A 21670-nucleotide genomic window follows, 5' to 3' on the forward strand; every position below is an offset into this window, starting at 1 on the left:
CCGGAAGTCTTCTTGGCAACAGGAAAACGCTCTAGGGGATGCCAAATCTCACGCTCACTAGTTTGCATTCTAAAGCTTCGCACTGTTTCTGTTGCCATTGCATGACCCAAATGCAAACTAAATTCTGCCACGCGGCGATTGGTGGACTTTGGCGGGAACTTCGAATCACAAGAGTAACATGAAGTCCTTAAATTCTGTAATTCCACTTGTGTGGGATAAAAGTTCTGCCCAGCCCTGCAAAATACCCTTTCTATTCACACTTTCAGCAGTCTTAATTGAATGCAGATATTGCTGGGCATTAGGTGCTTCACACACGCAGTAGTGGTAACATTGGTATGCAGGACATCATTTTACACTTGCTACAATTCTTTTCAAAACACACATTGTCCCAACCGATTTCCCCAAAGTCTGCCCAACTCCCTAATGATTTGCCCTCTCTTTTTGTTTATTCGAATTATTACCCACCCAATTTACATAGTACATATTACTCATATCTTTCGCATATCCCACAAACAGTTATTTAAAACGTAAACTCCTTGTGCAATATCAACAACAACTTATACAACAATATAGAGTTCTCAAAGACCATCATTTTTCTTGGCTCTGTACACTGAAAGTATTCCACCTTGATTGATCTTGATAGACCTGTCAGCCTTAGGGTGATCTTTCCCTAAACATTTTACCTTCTCCGCTCCAGTTTTGCTGAATTCGTTTTTGTAGGCCTTAGGGCTCAGTGCACTTCACCACGGCTACCCATGATAACATTGGCTTACATCTGATTGGCATATTTAATTTCCTTACAAGTCCCTAGTAAAGAGGTATACCATATATATACCCAGGTCCTGTAACTTAAATGCCACCAATGAGCCTGCAACACTTATTGTGTCACCCAGTTAAGTAGTGCTTCAAACATGTCTCATTGCAGTCTGTGTGCAGTTTTAAACTGTTGAGTTTTTTTTTTTTTGCATTTCAAACAAGACATAAACAACAGTAATGAGTACATCAGACCATTGCTCAACAACATCCATCTCTCAGTAGGTATACAGCATTGTAGACTTCCGTAATAATAAATACGGTGCATAGACATAATATCGACTCCACAATATCGAATGGACAAAATATCGAGTAAAAAATATCGAATATAATAAAATATCGAGAACAAAAATATCGTTGTTAAAAATATCGATTACAATAATGATAATAAAATATCGAGTCCAAAAATATCGACTCAAAAATATCGACATGACAAAATATCGATTAATAGTCAAAGTAAAAAATATCGATATTATGTTGAAAAAAGGTAAAAAATATAAATAAAGTGTAATAGTAATATAAATTGTAGTTAATGTTTAGGAGCGGGATGTTGGGTTAATAGGGGATAAGGGTGGGGAGTAATTTAAAATAATTAATTAATTAATATATGTTTGTAAATATTTTTATATTTTAATTAATTGGGAAATAATTAATATTAATTAGTTAATGAATTTATATAAATTTCTATAAAATTTTTATTAGTAATTAATTGGTAATTAAATAATATTAATTAGTTCATTGGAAAATAAATCATATTAATTATTTAATTAATTAATATAATTGGTAATAAAATTTTATGTAGTAATTAATTGGTAATTAATTATTATTAATTAGTTAATTGGAAATTAAATAATATTATTTATTTAATTAATTAATATAATTAGTAATAAAATTTTATGTAGTAATTAATTGGTAATTAATTATTATTAATTAGTTAATTGGAAAATAAATAATATAAATTAGTTAATTAATTAATATAATTTGGTATACATTTTGTATTAGTAATTAATTGGTAAATAATTAATATTAATTAGTTAATTACATTATTTAGAGTAATTGTTATATATATGATATTTTTTTATAGTTCATTAAATAATTGGTGAACAATTTATTAATAATTACATGAAAATAATTACAGCTAATGTGCTAAAAAAAATTCTTTTTTGTTATTGGTATAAATTGTAGTTAATGTTTAGGAGCGGGATGTTGGGTTAATAGGGGATAAGGGTGGGGAGTAATTAAAAAGAAATTATTCATTATGATATGTTTGTGAGAAATTTAAATTATCATTTAATTGGTAAAGATTAAATATTAATTTGTTAATTAATTCATATAATTTGGTACATATTTATCATTAGTAAATAAATAGTAATTAATTAATATTAATTACTTGATTTAATTATTAATAAATACTTTTTTCCCTATATATTGTTAATATTAAATATTTGTTTGGGAATAAATATTATAAATAATTATATTTAATTAATTACAGCTATTTTGCTAATATATTAACTTATTAATTATAGTTAATTAATCATTAATAGTTAATTAAATAATATTAATTAAATTTGGGTACAGGAGGAATTTTAGTGTTCAGGGTCAGTTTTCTCTCTTTAGGTAAAGGGGTATTTTTATGTTTCAAGGTCAGTTTTCAGTTTTAGGGTAAAGGGGTATTTTTAGAATTCAGGGTCAGTTTTCAGTTTGTGGGTAAAGGGGTATATTTAAGGTTCAGGGTCAGTTTTCAGTTTTTGGGTAAAGGGGTATATTTAGGGTTCAGGGTCAGTTTTTAGTTTGTGGGTAAAGGGGTATATTTAAGGTTCAGGGTCACTTTTCAGTTTTTGGGGAAAGGGGTATAATTAATGTTCAGGGTCAGTTTTCAGTTTTTGGGTAAAGGGGTATTTTTAGGGTTCAGGGTCAGTTTTCTGTTTGTGGGTAAAGGGGTATATTTAAGGTTCAGGGTCAGTTTTCAGTTTTTGGGTAAAGGGGTTTATTTAAGGTTCAGGGTCAGTTTTCAGTTTTTGGGTAAAGGGGTATTTTTAGGGTTCAGGGTTAGTTTTCAGTTTGTGGGTAAAGGGGTATATTTAAGGTTCAGGGTCAGTTTTCAGTTTTTGGGTAAAGGAGTTTATTTAAGCTTCAGGGTCAGTTTTAAGTTTGTGGGTAAAGGGGTATATTTTTAGGTTCAGGGTCAGTTTTAAGTTTTTGGGTAAAGGGGTATATTTAATGGGTAAGGGTCAGTTTTCAGTTTTTGGGTAAAGGGGTATATTTTTGGGTTCAGGGTCACTTTTCAGTTTTTGGTGAAAGGGGTATAATTAATGTTCAGGGTCAGTTTTCAGTTTTTGGGTAAAGGGGTATATTTTTAGGTTCAGGGTCAGTTTTAGGTTTTTGGGTAAAGGGGTATATTTAATGGGTAAGGGTCAGTTTTCAGTTTTTGGGTCAAGGGGTATATTTTTGGGTTCAGGGTCAGTTTTCAGTTCTTGGGTAAAGGGGTATTTTTTGGGTTCAGGGTCAGTTTTTAGTTTTTGGGTAAAGGGGAATTTTTAGGGTTCAGGGTCAGTTTGGGGTTTTTGGATAAAGGGGTATTTTTTAGGGTTCAGGGTCAGTTTTGAATTTTGGGGTAAAGGAGATTTTTTTGGGTTCAGGGTCAGTTTTCAGTTTTTGGGTAAAGGGGTATTTTTTAGGGCTCAGGGTCAGTTTTCAGTTTTTGGGTAAAGGAGAATTTTTTGGGTTCAGGGTCAGTTTTCAGTTTTTGGGTAAAGGGGTATTTTTAGGGTTCAGGGTCAGTTTCCAGTTCTTGGGTAAAGGAGTATATTTTTGAGTTCATGGACACTTTTCAGTTTTAGGGTAAAGGGGTATTTTTAGGGTTCAGGGTCTGTTTTGTGTATATAAAGTGTGAGAATTTTTTTTATAAATATTACAAATAATTGAAAGATTTTTGTGAAAAAATGTTGCTCTTTTTTATGCTAATAATTTTTTTAAATACTCCGCAAAAAATATACTACTAATATATGTTAATAATATTTATAAAATATATATAAATATTTGACACATTTTACACTATAACATTATACTAAAGTAGCTATTCTAATTTATACATGGTCAGTCTTCAGCACCTTTCCAGATATTACTTTCACTTGAGTAGGAATAGTAAATAATAATTGGTCAGTGTCCAGCAACTTCTCTGATAATACTTTGACTGGAGTAGGAATAGCAATTATTAATTGGTCAGTGTCCAGCACATTTGCATATAATTTTACATTAGTGTGTTATTATATTACAAGACAATGCAAAATGGATGTTTTCAAAAAACTTTATCACAATTTTCCAATTTTTTCATGTGTAATACAATACAATCACTATCAAATATAACATAAACATTTTTGGAAATGTTGTATTTGCAGAATAACACATTATCATTTATGTACATGTTTTAATTTGTCACACAAAATTTTTTCACAACATTTTTTATGTCAAAACAAAATATTATTATCAATCACTTTCTGTAACAAGTATTTATATTGAAATAAATAAAATTCAAGTTATTTTTCTGTTTCTTCCATTTATATTTAATAATGTTAATATTATATATTAATATTATTAAATATTTAATTTTAATATATAAATTTTTATAAAGTAACATGACAATTATTATATTTGCTCAAGATATGGAAATACTAATTAAGATTTTTTTTTCCACATATTTCTGACAATGTTGTTTTTAAATTATACATATAAATATATTATGTTGTTAACTTTATAACTGTAAAGGGGAATAATATGTTTAATAATAATATCTGGTATTGGTAAAAGATTATTTATGCTATTATATACTTTTATAATACTTAGACATTATTATAAAAAAAAATATTAATAAAAATAATAACAAATATATTTATTATTATTATTATTAATTAATAAACTTAAACATTTATCTTTTCTTTTCAGAAATACATACATTCAGAGAAAGAAAAATACATTATTTAAGGGCATTAGTTATATAGTAAATGGTTATAATTTTTATATTAATAATAATAAATAAGTTATATTATTTATTATTATTAATTATTTACAAAACAATTAATAATGTTTAGTTATAAACAAACACAAACTTATTCCTATAAATGTACACAAAAATAAATTTTTTACATATATCATTTCAAGTGTTACATAATTATTTAATATTATTAATATATATTAATTAATATATATTAATTAATATTAAAGAAATTAAATTTTTTTTAACAGTTTAAATTATAATGAGTCTACTTTATTAATTTGTTACAATAACAATGTGTATGTATTATATTTTTATACTATAACATTGTATTTTCTATGATACCTTTTCAAAATTGGTTTAAGGGGACTACTTTTTTACCGCGTAAGGTTATTGCGCTTCATTCAAGACTGGAGAAGCTTGCGGTTGGGAGCTGCTTCGTGTGGAGAGAGGTAAGGTAAATTTTATATACCATTTATGACTGAGTGGTAATGTTTGAGGGTATATTCGAACTGTGTAGTGTTTTTGTGTGTATGTATGATTTGTTAATGTAGCGTTTAGGTGTAATGTCGTCGTTATAGATGCGTCGTGTATGTTTTAGTTCTAGTGTTATTTGAATTTTTAGGAAATGTCTTCTTACATGGTTAATGTAAATTGTGAGTGTATTTACAAATTTTATGGGCTATTTGTGGGTGGGTTTCGTTATGTATGTTTTTTTACAGGTTCCGGTTCCTCGCATGAAAACTACATGGAAGGAAGCGTGTTTTTTTTCGGAGATACTAATGTATGACTTATTATGGTTATATTTTTACGTGTATCTCCTATTTTTCGTGTTTGCCAGGAGCGGATTTTAATAATTGTAACCTTTTTTCGGGATTTTTGAGGGTTTTGTATTGGATTGATACATTGGTATACGTCACCGTTTTTTTAAAAGTTGTGTGTATATCACTTTAAATACTAAAGTGTCCACACTACTGTTTTTGGGATTTCCTGGAGCGTTTATTTTATTTTTTCATAATTTTCGGGTTTTTGATGGTTTCCCATATTGGATTTTTCGTACTTTGTAATGGATTGTATGGATTGTATTTTGCTTCATTACGTCTCTTTCATCTACAGAAATTGTAATTATTTTTATATTTCTATTTATTGGGTGGGAAATGTCGATCTTTATGTAATGTGTATGTGTGATGTAATTATAAATATTGCATATTTGTTCAGAAATAATGTGCAAAATTTTGATAAGTTTGTAAAACAAATATATCTTATTTATAATTGTTTAGAAATGTTTATGATTGTTATATGTATCATTATTGTAAGAAGATATTAGTATATTTAGTCGACATTTTTATAGTAGAGTTTTAGCTATTATTGCCAGATATTCTAATCCTCTAGTTGTAGGGTATAGTGTGACTTGACTTTGCAGTAGTCGGAACATTTGTTTAGTTGGTTTACTTAGTTTTGGACCAATTTGGGTCACAGATTGTTCCATTCTTAGTTCTTGATAGCTTTGTTCTTTTATCAAAGCTTCTAGTAGGTTATGGAATGTGGGTCTTGTTCTGCTTGTGGTAGCTTGGAAAGCATTTTGCCACCCTTCTACACTGTTGTTGGTTTTAGACTCTTGGTTTAAAGTACTAAAATAGACATTCCACCAAGGGATTTGGAATTTGGGTTGGCGTCGATGTCCAGATCTGTGCAACCTTCCCACCCAAGTATCTTCGAAATAATCCAGTAATGGGGTTTGTTTATCTTCATTCCTCTTGTAATATGTGCTGTCAATTAATAAATTATAGTGTTCCGCTACATCGGTAACAGGAACGTAGGCCAGTGCTATCAATTTTTTAATTTGATAGGCAAAGGTGCTATCTGTTGAGTACAAAATACTTAAAGTTGATTTTTGGAGATGTCTCCATATGCTCTGATTGAAATGATAGTAGCAACCCTGGATTGCTGTGTGGGGAAATAATTTCAAAATGCTATTAATCATAGCTAATTCGAAATCAATAATTATTTTTTCTGGAAAATAATTATTGATTTCATTTTTGAGAACATTTAATATTTCTGTGTAAGTGTTTTGCTGTTTGTTTGGTAGCAAACAGTAAATGAAAGGGATGTTATAGTTATGGTATAACCCGTGGATGGAATATAGTTGATAAAAAGGTTTTGGGCATGGTTTAAATGTTCCATCCATCATCCATTGGGGACACTGTTGGATTTTTCTTAAATTACTTGCAGTTGCAAACATTATGATTCTGTTTGTACTGCTTTCATTGTCAAAAAGGATAAATTTGTCTTTATTGTGTGCGATGGACATTTCTGGTGAAATAATAATTTCCTCAAAAGTAGTAGGGTTGGGTGGGTTTGTGGAAGTGCGTCTTTAGGGAGTCAATAGAGGGTAGTTGACCTGAAGCATGGGCTGGGACTTTTAACAGTTCCTCTTTAAGGATTTGTGTTGATGGTCTATCACTTTGTGTGCTAGCAGTCTTTATACTTTCTAAAGCATCTCTTATTTCAATTTCTGTGACATTGGGGGGATGATTGTGATCCCTGATAAATAGCACATTAGTTTCCTCTGTAGTAGCCCTTCCATAACATTTGTTTGAGTAATATTTTGTACATTTCCTTATAATATAAGCACAAAGAAACAGCCCATATTTTGACAAAGTTTAAGCCGCGCCATTCCTTAATCAGATATAGTGACAAAAAGTATGCGAATGTCTTGGCCCGCTCATATTCCCTGTAACCTCGCAGGTGCAAAGAGTTTTACCCCTCTTGACAAACTGCCCATCTCGGCTCTCCCGTTCTGGTGGTTGTCTCAGAGAGTGATGCTGTAATTATTATCCTTTCTGTTTACAGTCAATAGAGGTTCTTCATCGTTTTTAGGAAGCCTATGAAGATGGCCCTGGCAGAGGTGGAACAGTGATTGGAGGAATAATATTAGGGCTGCGCAAAAATGCACCGCCTGATGCCTCGCTCCTGTGGTTTTAAAAAAAAGATTTTAAATGCTTACAATTTGGCTGTAAAACTCTTATTGCAGAACAGGGCAAGGAGTACCAGACGCGTACAGGGGGGTATAGTTACAAGCCCTCACAGCCACCGGAGCGACACTTTGTTTGTCGCTCTGGTGGCGCAGCTCCATTTTCCATATTTACAAGGTGGTGCTAAGTCACTTTGCTTGACTTAACACTACCTTGTAAATATGCTCCTTTCCGCCGCAGTCTACGGCAAAGGGGCGTGCAATGGGGTTGCTGTGGGCATTCCACTGCAACACCCATTGCTTTTTGACGCTGCCCCAAATTTACAAGGCCGAGGCAGCTTCAAAAAAGAATGCCTTGGAATACCAGGTGCTAGCATGGCTCAATGGGGAGAACTATTAATTTCTCCTTGCTTTTTTCTCTTTCCATGTGTGATGCATTTTGCTGCAACAGAAGGAGCAAATCACCATCATTGATTGTTTATGTGCAGGAAGGTGTTCCTTCCTGCACATAAATAATCGTCTCTGTAGCGCAGGAGCTCTTGTAACATGGAGATCAGGGGCCTGCACTGGTGCTAGGCAGCTGTTTTGCCACCAGCGCTACGGGAAACACATGGGTGCACCGTATTCTTGTGAATATGGCGCATCCCTTCGTTTTGAAAAAGTTAGGTCGTGGCAATGCCAAATTTGGCGCAGCTCCACGCTCTGACATTTTATTGTAAATATGCTCCAGACTATTTCTGAGTTCCTTCTCTGTTGCCTGATCCCAAGAGGTCCTTCCAGGCACTTCCTGGATATGGGAAAGTAAGTGATGTGGCTGGTGGCAGCTATTGTGGTTACTGCAGTGAGTGGCAGAGAAGAAGCACAATGCCAGCCACTCAGCCTTGTTATCTTCTTTCACCGACCCCTTAAGCTTGTGGGATTGGAGAACAGTGATGAATTGTGGTGCCGCAGAACAATTCCCTACAACCTGTTACCCCATAATTGTTACACCAAGCACAAGGATGCAGAGAGATGTGAATGTTAACTGCACCATGTGAGGCAAATTCAAGATATTGCATACTTCTAGACAAAGTACAAATCTTCCAGAATTTACCAGAAAATGTTTTGATTACTATAACTTCACAAGCAACGGTGGATTGAAGGATGGCAGAGGTACACGCAGCTGTACTTTTGCCTGCTTGGTCGAGCTCAAGGCTTAACACCCCCAGATGATCTGGAGCCAGAAGAAATCAGCAATCACAACTCAAGCCAGACAAGAAATAAAACAAACTATTGTACAGGCAAATAATTTTTATAGAAACATATTGTAAAATATATTAACTAGATACCATTACATGGTCAAGATGAGTGAATCTTCCTGAATGTGCTCTTTTGGGATTTTAAAAATAAATCTATCAACCATATGACTAAATAGATGTGAAGGTGAAAATAGCAATTCTCTTTACAAAAATAGTTGGTAAAATAAAGTGTTCATTGGATGACATCAGAGTGTCGGTGGCTGGCCCCTTGGCATGGCAGCAGAGCTGCAGAGAGGTCAGACATCAGGCTCAGGGTGTCTTTTCTGCAGGGTCTGGCAGTGAAGAACATGAATGCAAAGAAGAAAATGAATCACTTTAAAGACCTCGCCTTGGCTTTAGTGGTGCCAATGCAGGACACTGGTGCTCATTGTCAACAATAAATGGGGGCATATTATAGCAGTGCACAGGCAGGCAACACCTAGGCGGCACCAAATGGCCCCCCTCCACTTATTGCATATGGCACTGAGTGTGGGCTCTTCGGAGCCTGTAATTGAACAATGTGGCCCTGGCTATTTTTGTTGACTTTTTTTGTTTTTGGCCCCGGGGTTGGGGGAGGAGGACTTCTGCGTCCCCCTATGGAGTCTTAGGGGCCGGGTATCCCTACCTGGCCGTCATATTAGTTTTCATATTTTTTACTTTACGACAGGGGACTAGGTCCCTGAGTCCTGTCTGCCTGCAAAATTTGTCTCATGTTGCAGCCAATGAGAGGTCTCATTCAAGCGGGAGTCTGATTTCTACAGGAGCGAGATGGCTCAAGGGAAATAAAAATCCCTGAGACAATAAGAACGCTACATTTTTTAACTGGCGTTCCTGCAAGAGTCTCTCTCGCCTCTCGCAGACCCAACTTTCCAGATATACAATTATTTTTAACCTTAATTTCTCGAAAACTAATGAACAGATTTAAACAAAATCACAAAAAGCACATTCTGGGGACCAACATCTAGCTTCCTGCCAAATTTGGTGTCATTCTGTTCAACATGTTTTAATTTAGCCCTGCCTAAAAAAGTCTATGGAAAAATGGAAAATGCATGGGGATTTTGCGTGCTGGGACCACCCTTTTTTTTCTCAGCTCTGACTTGACAGATAACCCCAAAACTTTCCATGCACAAACTAGTCAAAAAGTAGTACCTTTTTGGAAAGTTTTGTGGTAATTTGTCAAATGGGGCCAAAATTATTAACAACACAATAATGATTTTCCTATGGAACAGCTGACCTAACTATACCTACCCAGTGGTAACTTCCACTGGGTAATATATATGGCGTGTATGCCGAAACGCGTCATGTGTCTGTGAAATAAAACAGAAGATTTCAAACTTACCACGCAAGTGCGACCATTTCTTCAATTGTTTGGGGAAATCTTTGGAGCCGATATATATATATACTAGCAGCCCGTCCCGACGTTATCCGGGTATGAATTGCTGCCAGCCAGTAGTATATTGTTTTGTAGGATTTCGTTTTGATAGCATTTCTTATCTGTGACAGGCCTGGGAAATGCTCCGATTCACGGAGCACTGCTGATGCACTAAGAGTGCGCGTTCAGGGGGAGGAGCTTCGCGCGATTCTAAGATGGACGCGTGAGCTAAGGGCTCCCGATACCCCTTCCGCCTCCCGCGACTATCCTGTGCAAGATCCTGATTTTGACGATGGGTGCTCTTTATTGATGCCCTGCTGATGCCAGCGTTCTTTTCAGAAATCGATTTGGCCGTCGGATACTGGACCTGCTGCGCTTTGAACTTTGAGGCCTATATCGTATGCCAGCCGGGGGCTTGAGTCCCCGAGGTACCCAGGTGGCAATCGAACAACAACGGCGGATAAGCCACGCCCGCTGCCCCTGGTGTACTTTCGGTTTCGTTTCTTCTCTTTGTTGTGAACGCTCACTTCCAGATCCGAGTTCCGATTCTGCTATCGCTGCCAGCCCTTTTCCACTCGCAGTTCAGAGCCTGCCACGACGGAGTTCGCTTTGCCTTGATTCTACAATTCCCGTTGGAGCTCCTTCCACGACATGACGGGCAGAACAGTCGTTGAGAGGCGCGGCACTAGAGGCTCATCCCGAGGGGGGGTCACCCAATCTCAGACCATTGATCGATTTACTCGACCAAGGGGCTCCCCGGGCGGATTGAGTGGTGCCCTGGAAGAAGCTGGGGATGGTGCTCCTGATGACGAGGAGCCAACGTTGAAGGACGTTATGGGCGCTATTGCGAGTGTCCAATCCGCCATGGGTCAGCAATATGAAACTCTAGCGGCTAAGATTGATACAGTGGCGATTGATGTCACCCTCATCAGAGCGGACCTTGGGAAAACGAATGAGCGTGTCAAATCTCTCGATCTCAAGACTGCTAGTTTGACCACGGATGTCTCGGACCTTCAGACCACGGTCCGCCATCTTAGGACTACTTGTGACCTGTTTGCCAATCGGTTGAAAGATTTCGAGGGCCGGGCCAGGCGCAATAACGTCCGCATTGTGGGCGTCCCGGAGACTTCTGCCGACATGCCTGTTGATATCCTGGTGGAGGACCTCGTGTTGAAGCATCTGGTGCCGAAAGGCCTCAGTAAATTCTTCGCTGTGGAGCGCGCCCACCGTGTTCCGGGTGGCAAGCCAAAGTCGGGAGCTGCTCCGCGGCCTATAATTGCTAGACTTTTCAACTTCCGTGATAGGGACGCTATCCTGCAAGCTTCGCGCACCAATGGGCCCACTAAATTTGAGAACGTTTCAATTAGTTTTTACCCTGACTTTACTCAGGCAGTTCAGAAGCAGAGGATGGGCTTTACGGGTGTGAAAAGACGACTCAGGGACCTGGGACTGAAATATGCTATGCTCTTCCCGGCCCGCCTGAGAATCGAACATGCTGATCGTGCATTCTTCTTTGACCGCCCTGAGGTGGTTAGTGAATGGTTGGACACTTTGTCGACGCATCATGAGGGCCCGGAGGACTCGAGAGGCGCTGAGGGAGGCGTGGAGGGCCAGGAGCAGTGAGTCTACATCGGCGAGCCATCATCCGCTGCAGTGGCTTAGAGACTTTGTTTCAAGCATTGTGTGAATGCCCGGGGGTGGGGGGGGTTCGGGGATCTTCCTCCTCTGGGGACTTTTTCTCTCTTTCTGTAGGTTAGTTCACTGGGGCGACAGGCACACTGCAAGTTGGGGTGGCTATTAGGTCTACCGCAGGGGTGCAGGGAGGGGGGTTTGAATTTGATGGGTTCCTTGGGGTGGTGGTGGGGTTCTTTTCTCTTTGTTGGTTTCGAGGCTGTGCTTTGCTTTACAATTGCTTTCTTGTGTCTGTTTCGGGATGGGAGGGGCGGTCGGTCTTCTTCCGGGATGGGGGGTAGGGGACTCAGGGTGTTGAGCTGGAATGTTAACGGTCTTGGGGACAGGATAAAACGTGGGATTGTGCTACAATATTTGAAGAGACACGCCCCGGATATGGTCTTGCTTCAGGAGACCCATTTGGTGGGTAATACATGTCATGCATTGGACAGAAGAGGCTATCGTTTGGTGGCACATTCCGGCTTTACTTCGGGATCGAGAGGGGTTGGTATCCTGGTCAGGAATTCCCTTCCCCTGGAGATAGATAGCACGGTATTGGATGACAGGGGCCGCTATGCTGGCATTACGGGGAGATGGGAGGGGAAATTGATTTCCATACTGTCTATTTATGTCCCGCCTGGGCTGCAATCTACCACATTCACCGACCTGGGTGAGGTTGTCCTTGGTTTGCCCGATGGCTTACTGGTGTTGGGTGGGGACTTTAACTCTGTGGCAAATGGAGAGAGTGATCGTAGCCCCCCCAGGCTCCTCCCTGCCTCGCAGTTGTGGTTGGGGAAATTCTTCGATGCCTTTGGTTTGGCCGACTGCTGGAGGCAGCTGCACCCTGGCCGGCTTCAGTACACTTTCCACTCGGGGGCACATGGCAGTCTCTCGAGAATTGACTATTTCCTCGTGCCGGTGGTGCAGTTGCTCTCTGTGCGTGAAATTAAACACTTGGCTAGAGGGATCTCAGACCACTCCCCGATATGGCTCCACTTGGATATCTGTTTGGGGAATGGGGGCCGAATTGCCCCGATAAATCCATGGCATTTTCAGGACCCTAAGATCAGAGCAGAGGTGGTCAAATGCATGAATTTTTATTTTGCTGAAAATGAGGGATCGGTGTCTTCCCCAGTCTCCTTATGGGAGGCCTATAAAACTGTTATCCGTGGTCAGACTTTATCCCTAATTGCTGACAAGAAGCGACGCACACAAGAAGAGGTGGTGAGATTGGAGTCTGAGATTACTGTGTTGGAGGAGCGGTTGGAGGCTGAGGTTACGCCTGAGACGCTGCATGTTTTGGCTCTTAAGCAATCTGATTACAGAGCCTTGGTTACTACCTCGGCTGAGGCACTGCATCGTATGCAACAGGGGCGTCTGTACGACGTGGGTGACAAAGCGGGGAAGTTGATCGCATGGCTGGATAAGCGAGACAGACTGAATCGTGTGGTGCCTGTGGTTGAGAGAGTTGATGGAGTGCGAGTCGTGGACCCGGTTGATATAGTTGAGGTGTTTGCCCAGCACTTTCGGGTTGTGTATGCGCCGGTTTCGGGCTTGCCGGAGGAGGACTCGCGCTTGCTCCTTCGTGATCTTGAGCTGCCCAGTCTCGCGGAATCGGACGGGGTTTTAATGGAGTCTGATTTCTCCATCGATGAGGTCGCCCTCGCTATTCGCTCTCTTCGTTCAGGAAAGGCTTCGGGCCCTAACGGCATACCGGTCGAGCTGTATAAACTATGCCTGGATAAAATGGCGCCGTATCTGCTGCGTATGTTTGCTGCGTCGCGTGACCTCGGCTGTCTTCCTAGAGACCAGAGGCTGGCCTCTATTGTGGTCATTCATAAAGACGGCAAACCCCGTGAGTGCTGTTCCTCTTATCGCCCGATTTCGCTTTTGAACGCGGAACCCAAGATATTGGCGAAACTGCTGGCAAACCGACTAGCCACGTTGATTAGCGGACTGGTTCACCCTGATCAGTCCGGTTTTATCCCCCAGCGTAATACTGCACTCAATCTTCGTCGACTGCATGGCGTCATAGCGAGGGCGGGATCTCTTGGTGAGCCGGCCATCTTGGTTTCTCTTGATGCTTCGATGGCTTTTGATACGGTTGAGTGGCCATATTTGTGGGCTACTCTCGCCAAGTTTGGTTTTGGCCCGAAATTTATTGCATGGGTTAAACTCCTGTATGAGCAACCGTTGGCACAGGTGGTGGTAAATGGTAGAGCTTCAAGGCCCTTCACTCTTGGGCGAGGCACGCGGCAGGGATGTCCTTTGTCACCGCTGTTGTTCGCCCTCGCGCTCGAGCCGCTGGCCGCCTGGCTCCGGTGGGAACCCTCCTTGAAGGGTATTCGGTGGTCCCCTGATTTTAAAGACCGTGTTTCATTATATGCCGACGACATTTTGTTGTATTTGACGTCCCCCCGTAAGTCATTGGGAGTCCTCTTTGATGTCCTGCGTTCCTTTGGACGTAACTCCGGGTTGGTTATCAATTGGCCCAAATCCTGTATTTTCCCGCTTACCGGTGACCCTCTCTCTTTGCCCCGAGTGTGCCCGATCCCGGTCCGCACCGAGGGTTTTAAGTATTTGGGTATTTATATTTCACTTGACCCTGTGTTGCGCTATGATCGGAATCTGTTGCCTCCACTCGCCCGACTTCGGTCGGACGTCGCGGCTTGGTGTAATCTGCCCTTATCCCCCCTGGGATGGGCGGCCCTGTTTAAAATGATGTCTCTTCCCCGGTTCTTATATGCTGTGCAAAATACACTTGATCTAGTGCCGGCTAGCTATTTCCGCGAAATTGAGGGCATCCAAAGGAAGTTGGTATGGGCTGGCCGGCCTCGTATTGCGTTGGCTAAGCTCACGTTACCCTGGTACGATGGGGGCATTGCGTTACCTGATATACGACGGTATTATTGGGCATCTCAACTGAGTGCTGTGAATCATGCTATGTATGGTCCAGTTCCGAACCCTGCTTACGAAATGGACCGGTGGCTCTTGCCCGGGGGAAATTATTACAGGGCGTTCTATTCTCGGGGTGCTAGGAAGAACTTGACGGGACCCACTGGAGTGGCGGTGCGGGTATGGGGCAGCACGACCGCGGCTACCGGATGGACAGATAGGCTGACCAGAGCGACCCCTCTGTTTGCCGCGGAGAGGCTGGGTGAGTTGTGGACCTCGAAGGGGTTTGATAGATGGGACCTCATCGGGATCAGTAAGTTGGATGACCTCTGGGTTAAGGACAGGGTTAAGTCCTTTGCTGAATTGCAACAGGAATATGGTTTGACTGATTCGGAGTTTTTCCGGTACCTTCAGGTTCGTCATGCCATTGGGTCGGTTTTTCCGGCTGGGTCTGCCATCCCGGAGAGCTCCCCCTTGGAAGACAGGGTGCTGGACGGACATGTGCCGGACAGCACTATCTCTCTTATATATAAGAAGCTTATTAATACTCGGTCGGATTTGCTTCTTCATCTGCGTACTTCCTGGACTGATGACGGACTGGAGCTGAATGATGAGGATTGGCAGGCCGCGATATCCTCTCCTAAGGAGGTTGCGATTCCGGCGCGTCTGCGACTCGTTCAGCTGAAAATTCTACACCGGGTCTATGTCACGGGTCCCAGACTGATGCATATGGGTTTTTCAGAGGATGGATTGTGTCGGCGGGGCTGTGGTATGCTTGCTACCTTCCTCCATATTATATGGGAGTGTCCGGAGGTTGTATCTTTTTGGAATGGAGTGTATGCGGTGATGAGTGAAGTTACGCTTGTTCAGTTGCTGCCTGAAGCCCGGCGTTGTCTTTTGAATGTATGGGAGCCGACTGATTGTAATGTTGCTCAGATTCAATGGGTGACGCTGGGGAACATGGTTGCAAAGAGGGACATTGCACAATTGTGGGGATCTCGGAGGGCTCCATCGGTCTCCGGGTGGGAAGATAGTATGGACTGGTGCATGTTCAAGGAAAAGATTGTGTATGTCTCCCGTGGCAGGCCCAAAAAATGGGGTAGGATATGGGGCCAATGGAACTCGTTCCGTGGGGATGTCTGCGACCCCCCTTTCACTGATCCCCCTGATACTCCTTGTTCCCTTTAGCTGTGTGTTTCGGCTCTTTCCCGTGCTGTATTTTTGTTAGACCGCTGGCGCTGGGTCCCCCTTCTCCCCCCCTCCCTTTTTCTTTTATCCTCTGTAGATTCTCCTGTCTTTCCCTATTGTTTTAGGTCTGACTCGCCCCGCATCTTATGAAACGGACGTACCAATTCGGGCATAGCCTTGTCTTTTTCTTCTTCGTTTGTTTAGTTGTTTTAAAAAATGAAACCTTTTTATATCCTGTCGTTTTGTGATTGATCGATGTCATGCACCATGGCTGCCGGACCCCTGGTTGTCGGCTGATGAGCTGTGTACCTTAACGTTGTTTTGAGATGTTGCACCGGCCGGCCCAGAGGGTTGTAGGCACATCTTTGTTTCTATTTATCTCTTGCAAATAAAGGTTTTTAAAAAAAATAAAAATAAAAAAAGAGTGCGCGTTCAGTAGTGTGTGAACTCGAGTTTCCCTACTTTATTTTTCCTTGCAATATTATATAGCGCGAACTCGACAACATGGCATGAGCACAATTTACATTACAGAAGAACACATACATTTGTGGTAGGCACCGGGAGACAAAGCGATTTGCCTGGAATCACAGGATGTTGAGCTGATGCCGAGATTCGAACGTAGCTCCCCAGCTCTAAAGTTCGCAATTCTAGAACTTGTGGCGGGAGGTGTGTCTAAAAGTGTATGTCGGTGCTGGACATCAATGAGAGAGACCTGTGCATTTTTCAAATCGGTGGTGAAAAAATATGAGTATGTTGCTGGGGATGTGGGCCGCCGTGCCACCAATGTACTTACCGGGGGAGGGTAAACACCCATTATTCCGCAACTTTCTTTCCGCATACCATCACTCCGCATACTTTCATTACGAAAGTACCATGACTCCGCAATGCCATTATAACGCATGGCATTACATTTTATATGCTTTTACCACGCATACATTTACAACAAAATTCGTTGTAAATGCATGAATGGTAAAAGCATGTTTTTTTTAATGTTTGGATAAGGTAAGTATGGGTATAGGGGTATATGTTTTGGGGTACTGAGGTATATGTTTTGGGGTGTTTGGGTATTTTAAGGGTTGAGATATAGTTTTGGGTTATGGGGTACAGGGGTAGTTTTAGGGTTTAGGGATAAGTATGGGTTTTGGGGTACAGGGGTATTTTTAGGGTTCAGGGCTTGGTTTGGGTTTTAGGTATAGGGGTATTTTAGGGTTCAGGGCTAGGTTTGGGTTTTGGGGTACAGGGGTATTTTTAGGGTTCAGGGCTAGGTTTGGGTTTTGGGGTACAGGGGTATTTTAAGGGTTCAGGACAAGGTTTGGGTTTTGGGGTACAGAGGTATTTTTAGGGTTCAGGGCTAGGTTTGGGTTTTGGGGAACAGGGGTGTTTTAGGGTTCAGGGGTAGGTTTGGGTTTTGGGGTACAGGGTTATTTTTAGGGTTCAGGGGTAGGTTTGGGTTTTGGGGTACAGGAGTATTTTTAGGGTTCAGGGGCAGATTTGGGTTTTGGGGTACAGGGGTATTTTAAGGGTCAGGGCTAGGTTTGGGTTTTGGGGTAGAGGGGTATTTTAGGGTTCAGGGGTAGGTTTGGGTTTTGGGGTACAGGGGTATTTTTAGGGTTCAGGGCTAGGTTTGGGTTTTCGTGTACAGGGGTATTTTTAGGGTTCAGGGGTAGGTTTGGGTTTTGAGGTACAGGGGTATTTATAGCGTTCAGGGCTAGGTTTGGGTTTTGTGGTCCAGGGGTATTTTTAGGGTTTAGGGATAGGTTTGGGTTTTGGGGTACAGGGTATATTTATAGGGTTAAGATGGGTTAGTGTTTAAGGGTGTTGGGGTATTTTAAGGAGTAAGGGTGGGTTATGAATATGGGGTGCAGGGGTATTTAAAGGGAGCAGGGTGGACACCCGGAGCTGGAATGTTCAGAACCTGGGAAGAAAATACAATGAAATATTATGCACAACGCTCGCTTTTTTTCCGTAATCCCGCGCCCCGCACACGCCCACGCCCCCAGCACACGCCCACAGCACACGATATGAGACATGGCATGAAGGGCGGAACGTACCAAGCTCCCCCAGCGTTTGTCAGGCCCCCAGCACACACCCACAGCACAACGCAGGCACGCCCACAAGGGACTACTTTGCTGGCACGGTTCTTTTACCTTTTAAATGTATATGGTGGGCGTCTGCATAGCCTATGTCCTTCTGCTGCAACTGCCCTTTACAAAGCTGTATTGGGTGTTGTGATTGGTGCTGTGGTTCCTGAGATTACCCGCCTCAAAGGTTTGGGCTCTCTCTTTATTATATTATAGTATATATATATATATATATATATATATATATATATATATATATATATATATCTGATAGCAAATGCCCTTGAGCTTACAGAGGGCTCACAAGGCTGACCTCACCATCCGGTCTGCGCGCCTCGTAACTGTTTGCCTTTCATGTCTCCTTAATTTTACTCCATGCCCGATGCGTTTCGAGGCCAACTCCGCCTCGTAATCATGGGCTGCTGTGTGTAGAAACCGAAGACTCACCGTTATATATGACAATACTTTTATTTATTGACAAGACGCCTACAATGGGCGTGGCTCACAGGAGATGCAAAGAGCATGATGGTAACTGTGGTCCTTGTAACGGTGAGAAAGTAAACCCATTGAGTAGGCTCAGTGTTCATACACAATTTATCGAATGCTTCATTAAAACCTTGAGTAGGTCGGAGTTCTTGAAAGGCAGCAGTAGTTCAATACAGGTCAGGTGAACTTTTTTTTGTCTGAAGAGAACAATTGATTTCAGTGAAGTCACTTCCTGTGGCGTCAGCATACTCGATGGATGGTTCGAGAATGCCATGTCACGTTACATCCGATAGTCATGGAATTTTAGTCGCATTCTGAAGATGGAGGAGCATTGTCTGTTGCTAGCTGGCCCTGCCTTTATTTAATTTAAGGTTCATTTAGACGTGGTTCACCAGCCCCGAAAATAAACATTCTGACTCTAGAATTGACTGTTTCCTCGTGAGTGTGCCTAGATGTTTCAGCATTAGTCCTTTTTTTAATGGAAATTTAGCACAAATTGAATTAGTACCTGGTATCGAACCACTGTTCTGTGTCACTGGACTGACGTTCATCCATTTATTGAGTCTATGCTTGGAACCTGCCCGAGTACATTAGCCCTATTAAAGGATGACTTGTATCCACAGGAGGCCGGTACCACAGCTTATCGAACCCAACATCTGTGCTTTAATCAACAGATTATTCCTGCTTACTGATGACCCCCCCCATTTATAAAAAACCACCCCTGGGCACTTTTACTATTCCTTCACAAAATGTGCCGCAGTAAGGAAACTAGAAAGACATTTCTGATCTCTCCCTTTACTGGCATACTGCATGCTGCCTAGTGCCAACGCAGACACCCTTGCAATACTGTCCGTAACGCAGACACCCTTGCACTGTGGTTTCCAAAGAACTTCTCTCTTGATATCAACTGGAGGAAGCCATCAACTGCCAACTCACAGAGTACCTGGCATCCACCACCTGCTCGACTCCTCCCAAACTGGCTTCCGCTCAGAACCACAGCACAGACACCACCCTCATAGCTGCCACAGATGACATCAGAGACATCCTAGACCACGGTAAATCAGCAGCCCTGGTCCTTCTCGACCCGTCAGTGTCTTTCAACACCGTCTCCTACCATCTCCCCATCCAAAGACTCCACCACTTTGGCATCCAAGGCAATGCCGTACAGCTGCTATCCTCTTTTCTCACTGGACGCGCCATAAGAACCTGCCCCCCCACTGTACACCATCAACCCCAAAAGCATCATCTGCAGCATACCCCAGGGCTCCTCACTCAGCCCAACACTGTTCAAAGTCTACATGACCCCTCTGGCCCCATCGCCTGTTGCCACGGTCTCAGCATAGTCCCCTACGCCAAAGACACAAAGCTCATACTCTCCCTCACCGAAGACACTGACTCCACCAGATCGAGATTCTAGAGCGCCATGACTGACGTCACCTACTGGATGAGAGCCCACTGCCTCCCACTTAACACCCACAAAACAGAAGTTCTCCTCATCCGACGACCCCCCTCACTGTGGGATGACTCCTGCTGGCCCTCCGCCCTCGGACCCTCACCCATCCCCACCACTCACGCAGGCAACCTCAGAATCATCATCAACAGCGAACTCTCCATGAGACGCCAGGTCAACTCAACTGCCTCCACCTGTTTCAACACCCTTAAAATGCTAAGGAAAGTCTTCAGATGGATCCCTACCGACACCAGTTGAACCGTCACCCACACCCTAATCACCAGTAGGCTTGATTACGGAAACCTTCTCTATGCCGAAACCACCACCCACCTCCTCAATCACCTCTAAACCATCCAGCTGCAAGATTCGTCCTGGACCTGTCCAAACGGGCCCACGTCACCCCCCCACCTCCAAGGGGCTCCCCATCAAGAAGAAATGCCACTTCAAGCTGCTCATGCATGCCTACAGAGCCCTCCACAACACCAGACCAGAATACCTGAACAACTGATGCCGTCCTGGCCCTCGCCACTGTTCCATGTATCCATCTCACCCGAACCAGAGGTCGCTCCCTCTCCCACCTCACAGCCAAAGCCTGGAATGACCTCCCCATCCACCCATGAACATCAACATCCCTCGACAAGTTCATGAGCGGACTCAGGACATGGCTGTTCAAAAAGACTGTTCAACACAACGGAGCTGCTCCCAGCGGGAAAAGAGGGTTAAGTGCAAAATGTTTCTTAGTTCGTGATTGTAGGCATCTCACAAAAGTGTAGCACTGGTCTCACACACCACCTGGTGTCATGCTTCATCATTGACCAGTCCTCGCCCTCCAAAAACGTGGTCCCTACATTGAGGAGAGGAGGAGGACGCACAGAGATGGAGCAGTGGAGAGCATCTTAAGTCACATTTAGCTTTGGACCAAAGGGGTCCATGGTCCTTCACCCTCCTATGGGGCCTTGAGTTCCATCTATTAGGGCTTTAGATTCCAAGGCCATCTCACAGTGAAGTGTGTTCTTCTTCTCCCCACACAGTGGATACCCTCCTGCCACAGCTTGGTAAGAGTGGAGCCCCCTTTTCACTTACAGCTAGGTCCTGATGAATGCCACGGACCCTACTGGACCACCTGGCAGAAACATGTCGACCTTTTGATATCGGTGGGGGACAATTATATCCCGACCACGTTTTTAGAACACAATACAGGTGCCAGCAATATTAAAGTTAATGTGACACCTGTAATGGATTTTTAATTCACCTTTTCTTTCTTTGGGCCCCCACTTAGTTTAGAAGTGCATCCCTGTCGTCAGGTGTATGCCCTCCCTTAATCAAACCAAGTTTTTGGAGGGCAAGGACTGGTTAATGATGAAGCATGACACCAGGTGGTGTGTAAGACCAGTCCTACACTTTTTGTGAGATGCCTACACTCACCAACTAAGAAACATTTTGCACTTAACCCTCTTTTCCCGCTGGGAGCA

Source organism: Lissotriton helveticus, chromosome 10 (assembly GCF_964261635.1).
Source record: "Lissotriton helveticus chromosome 10, aLisHel1.1, whole genome shotgun sequence".
Classification (NCBI taxonomy): Eukaryota; Metazoa; Chordata; class Amphibia; order Caudata; family Salamandridae; genus Lissotriton; species Lissotriton helveticus.